General features: G+C 36.9%; 1 protein-coding gene across 3 annotated transcripts in view; it reads right to left on the minus strand.

Annotated features, from left to right (window-relative positions):
• The window catches only part of NEK1 (NIMA related kinase 1), a 113,045-nt gene extending 107,397 nt beyond the window's left edge, over positions 1–5,648 (minus strand). For all 3 annotated transcript variants that reach the window (XM_090288859.1, XM_090288858.1, XM_090288857.1), the window contains exon 1: positions 5,172–5,648. The gene's annotated coding sequence lies outside the window, so the exon portion shown is untranslated. The remainder of the gene's footprint in view (positions 1–5,171) is intronic.
• Positions 5,649–6,000: the final 352 nt, after the last annotated feature.

Consider the following 6,000-nt stretch of genomic DNA (forward strand, 5'->3'; position numbering starts at 1 on the left):
TTTCTACGCTTCAGCTTCCAACATCAGATGAAAATCACAATACCAATTTGACAGTATTCTTAAGGTCTCTAACCATTATATCAATTTAATCTCCGTAATACATATCTGATATCGAAGATATTCAAAGCATGAAATCAAAGACATTTTTGATACTTGAGCTTTCCAAAGAGTTATGTGATATAATAAAGCAATGGATTCAGAAAATAAAAGTTATGTAACCAAAAGCAAACCACTTAACTTCTCCAAGCCTTAGATACTTTGTCTAAAAACACTAAAGATTTAAATATAATGCTATCTTAAGGGTCCTACCAACTCTAATAGGCTGTGACTCAAGAAGAAGGAAATAAAAGAGCTAAGTGGGTCAGAAAATAGAAAGCTCTAACATTATCATTTTACTATTAGCTACAAAGATTAAGAATTAACAGAGATACAGCCAAAGTCTTTCCTTCAGAAAAATGAAAAGCCACAAGAGTACTTACTTTAGCCTAAATCTTTAAAAAGTCAAGAAATAAACTGCAACTAACAGTTAACTATAGCAAGTGAACATATATATTTACCGCCACTTCTTCCTCAAATCTAACACAACTTTGAAGGGATTTAAAAACAAAAAAAAACAAAAAGAAAAAGGCAGAACAGGAAAGAAAGCAATAGCAACAAAATTCTGCCAGCTGACAAATACAAAAACAAGCAGCAACTGACTTGGGAGACTAAAGAAAGCTGTATTCCACGCCAGCAGTGGGAAATAAATCGACTCCTACTATAGCTCAATAATTGGAAGCACCAGGTGCCTCTGAGAGTTGGGGTAATATTAGGACTAAAACAAGATGGGGTGACTGTGTAAGAAGCAGTTAGACACAGTGTGCCACATCCGCCTCTCCTGATCAGGTGATTACCCCTCTCTCAGCCTGGCAGAAGACTAGAGGTTTCTCCAGACTGGGGATTCCTGACACAGCTGAGAATGGAAATGCCATGTTTACAAGCATACCTCATTCGATTGTGTTTTATTTTATTGTGATTAACAGATGTTGCATTTTTTACAAAATGCAGGCAAGACCTCTCACCAGCAAAAAAAAAAAGAAAACTGCAGGTGTCTGGAATCAAACCCACAATATCTCTGAGGCATGCCTGTACAATCTGGGAGACTGAGTGAAAGACTACATAGTAAATGGTGAGACTCCATTCCGACCATGATGGTGTAGCTCCTAAAACAATAATAAACACTGAGTAAAATATAAAAAACAACAGATAGGAATTAAGTGGCTGTAATCATTGAAAGGTAGGAACATACTAGTGAGTTCCACATTTACCCCAGTCTTTTCCCTGAAGACATTTTCCAAACTGTGGCATAGCAGAATGGAACTTAAGTAGAAAGCAGCAGTCTTAATGGGCTGAGGAGAGAGAGGTCAGAGTTTAGGGCTGCCAAAATCCTGGAGAGGAGGGAGAAGAACACAAGGAATCTAAAAATCTGCTCATAAATTCCTCTTCTGTCAGTTAGCCCATTCCTAAAAGAGAAAGAATAAAACAGGCTAGTCCTAACAAAGCCTAAAACCAATCCTTGACAGGATCAAGGTTATCAGTTGATACTCCATCAGCCTGCCAAGTACAAAACATAACAATTTTTGGAAAATAATTGTTCCAAAAACTCTAGGACTTTTCATTCACAACTTCTAGCATCCAATCAATTACGAGGCATGTTAAAAGAGAGAGAGAGAAAGAGAGAGAGAGAGAGAGAGAGAGAGAGAGAGAGAGAGAGAGAGAAACAGAGAGAGAACCAGAGAACAAAAACGAAAAGAAACTAACACAGTAGAAATAGGCTCACAAATAACTCAAATATAGAATTATCAGTTTTAATAACCATGATTTATATGTTAAAGAAAATAAGAGAAAAGGAGGAAGAAAAGTGATTTTTTAAAGATGGAGTTGTTGTTTTTTTAAGATTTCAAAGGTGGGGAATTTCAACAAAGAACTAAAATTTATTTTAAAAATTAAATAAACATCCTAGAATTAAAATATCTGAAATTAAGAACCCATTGCACTGGGTTTTACAGCAGAGATGATTAGTCCCCTGGAAAATGACCCAATAAAAAGATTCACCAAAAGAACAGAGAGAAAAAATAAGGAAAAAACAAAAACATACATACAAGAATGAAAGAGAAAGAAAACGTAGATGGATGGATGAATAGGAAGATACGGTATCAGAAAGACTTTAATCCTTAATCTCTAAATGTAATGCTGCCTTCATAAAAACAAAAGCTTTAAGGGTGTGAGAGAGAAGCCAAGCTGATTCTCAAGTTAATGTGAAAAAAGCAAGAATAGCCAGAGAAATACTGAAAAAAAAAAAAAAAAAAAAAAGGACCAATGAAGGGAGACTTGTTCTTCTTGATATCAAGACACATCAGAAAGCTATAATAAAAGGATTAATATGACTACATAAAAATCTTGCATAGCAAAAACTAGTTTAAGTCAAAAGACAAGAAGAAAATATGTATCTTAGATCGTATCACCAAGGGCTCATTTTTATAATAAATAAAAAGCTCCTATATGTTTGTAGGAAAAAATCCAACAGAAAAATGGACAAAGAATGTGAAGTTAAAAGCTAACAGCAAAAAGGAATATAATTGATGTTAAAATGTTCAAAAGTATGCAATCTCACATAAAGAAAAATACAATTTAAAAGTACAAAAGATGTTATGTTATGTATATTTTACCACAATAAAAGAAAAAAAGTACAAGAGATAGCATTTTTTAGCCATCGGAATGGAAAAATGCAGAAAGCTTGTTACTGTACTGTGTTGGAGGAAAATATAAGAAAACAGAATATGAGTCCTGGCTGTTGTGGCTCAGTGGATTGAGCATCAGCCTGCGAGCTAAGTGTCGCTGGTTTGATTCCCAGTCAGGGCACATTACTAGGTTGCATGTCAGGTCCCCAGTTGGGGGCACAAGTGAGAGGCAACCACACAGTGATGTTTCTCTCCCTCTCCTTCTCCTTTCCCCTCTCTCTAAAGATAAAATAAACAAACAAATAAATTATTAAAAAAAAAAAGAAAACAGAATATGGTGAGAATACAAACTGATACAAATACTAAGGCATATTAATTCGGCATTATCTACCAAAATTGTAAATGTTCAGACACTTTAATGCATCAATTCTCTAGGAATTTACCCTATATTTTCAGATATATTAAAATGAGACATGTACAAAGATATCCTCTGTAGCACCATCTGAAATGGCAAAACTTAAGCATCTATCAATCAAGTCAAAGAGAAAGAAACATTTATATTGATATGGATTAATTTCTAAGTACCAGAATAATAAATACGTCATACTCCCCTCTGCATATTAAAAGGAAATATATGGATATTTATATGTTCATTTACTTATATGTGTGTATAAATATACATGACCCTTACATGTATACACATACACATAATTGCTTGTTTAAGTAAGTAATATCTCTGAAAGGATAGAAAATAAACTGATAATACTGACTGCCTTCAAGGAAGAGAACTGTGTAGAGAAGATTTTTCAATTTCTTAATACCTTCCAATTTTAAACTATATGAATGTATTATCTGTTCAAAACAATAAATTAATTTAAATTTAAAAATAATAAATACTGATATAAGTAGGAAAAATGCTAAGTCAATTTCTCTGGTTAAAATCCTTGAACAGTTCCCTATCTCCAAACTCCTAATCCTGACATTCAAAGTTTTTCTGTATGGCATCACTCTCTTTTCAAAGTATGTCAACTATGTGCCAAAAAAAAAAAAATATATATATATATATATATATATATATATATATATAATCTTGGCTATAGTCAAATCAGACACATTTCCTCACATTTTACTAAGAATTTCTTTAAGCCACAAATAAGCAATGTTTGGCATAAGAAAATTTTGTGCACCAAATATGAAAAATGTCAAAGTATATAAAATGAAAAACTTTATCCCCACTGACCTCGAACATTAAATCTCTTCTGCTATATGATGAACAAGTTCTGCTAAGGGGAAACATTGGTAAAGGAATGTCAGCAGATTTCAAGAAGTCTTTATGGTACTGTCTGCAGTTACAATCCTTACATATAGTTCTGCCAAAATAATAAATACCATTTGGAATTATGGGAGAGGGCCAATTTATCTTCTCAGAAAGGAAAGCAACTACTATATTTCTGGGATTCTTACTAGACATTTTTTTCCAAAATATTTGTTTTTTTCTCGGTAACTCTATTCAGGCAACAATTAACAGCTTCCCTAGTGGGAACTGCCAAATGTAAATAATTTATATACATGAAATGGTGTCATGATCATGACTTAGATGGTAGAAGATAAGACAGAGTAAAATTTACTTGGAATTCAATGTTAATGTATTATTTAAATGACCCCAAAAGAACTCCTATGGCCAAGTTCCATGACCCTCAGTAAACTAATGGTGACTTTTACTGGGCAAAAACCTGTTTTCCCACAAAATAGCCTCCTACCCTTTCACCTAGAACAATGGGCAATTTTAAATGAAGATCTGTGGATCCTCTCACTCCAAACAAATCTAAAGTAGAAACAAAGGACTACTTCTCTCCATATTTGGCTTCCCTCCATCATCTCTACAAGACTGCTGCATCATAAGAAACGGCTAATATTAGTATATATTGGATATTAGTTTTAATACTTCATAAGTATTTCTAATGTAACTTAGAATGGTAATAAAATTTTTTCTGCCTCTTAGGGGTGGATCTTACATTACAGTAAAAATTAGGCCTGCATATAAAAAGAGTTATGAGGAACTCTGAAATAACTTTTAATGCCTTATATATAGAAATTATTTCAAATTATGGAAACTGAAATATGAGATTATAGGCTAACCAGTTGCTACTCATTTTCTGATTAAATTTATGTGTAATTTAAGATCGGAGGCAACATTTAAGCCTGCAAATGACTGCTTATGCATACCAAGATTTCTATTATTTTAATAGCTTTTCAAATAATGTCCGATGTTTGCTTTGTAATACATATTGTTCCTTGGAAAATTAACATTCTAGTGCGATAAGGATATTATTTTTCCGTGCACTCAAGGTATCCATGCAATCTCTACAGAAGCAAGTCTAAGCAAGTTCTCCTCTTTTCCAATATGATTTGCCATTTTGCATATCATTGCTTCCCCCAAGTGCAACTCACCTCAATGACACAGGACGTTGGTAGGAATAACGGTGATGATCTATAAGCAAAAGTCTAGGTGTAGCAGTCTTCCTACGAGACTTAATGAGTCAGAGGCATCATTCCGCATTTCGAAAATGACATCCCGAAAAATAAACCTAGTCTGTCTAACGAGCAGCTCACACCTGACCCCAGCCTTTGGCCGATCACTCAGGTTTGATTCGGTCCTGTCTCGGGCAACGCCCCGTGAGACAGGTACACACCACCCGGAGGAAACAAACTGGTTTCTGAGCCCCTTGGAAACAGCGGGCGGCAGCAGGGGGAGTGCCTCGGTTACCGCCTCTCCAACTTTAGAGGAGGTTGCTAGTGGCCTCAGCGGGGTGGGGATCGGGCGGCATTTAAGACTGGGAGGCTACCTGCCAGACACGTCCTCCTGTCTCGCAATGCCCGTTCTAGATTTCGTGATTTGCAGAGAAGCGTTTGGGAACCTGGGTTGAAAACTGCACCCTACAGCCCCTAAACCCTGGAAGGAGCACAGAAGGCAGGGGAACGGCCGGCGCGTCACTGGCGCTGGCGTGTGACGTCGGCATGCGGAAGCGGACGCGCAGTAGAGAGGGTTGGGAAAGAGTGGCAGGGCGAGGTGGGGGCGGGGCCGGGGCTGGGGCGGGGCCTGGGCGGGGCCGGGGGGCGGGGGCGGGGCCGGGACGGGGGCGGGGGGCGGAGCCAGGGTTGTGCTGTAGCGGGACAGGTTAAGGGAGCAGGAAGTCGAAAAGCAACGGCAGGAGTGTGAAGTCTGATGGAGTATGGCAGAGGGAGACAAGGGCGAGGACTTAATACTAGAAGTTGATTT

Source organism: Furipterus horrens, unplaced genomic scaffold (assembly GCF_987537825.1).
Source record: "Furipterus horrens unplaced genomic scaffold, mFurHor1.1.pri manual_scaffold_10, whole genome shotgun sequence".
In the NCBI taxonomy this organism is placed as follows: domain Eukaryota; kingdom Metazoa; phylum Chordata; class Mammalia; order Chiroptera; family Furipteridae; genus Furipterus; species Furipterus horrens.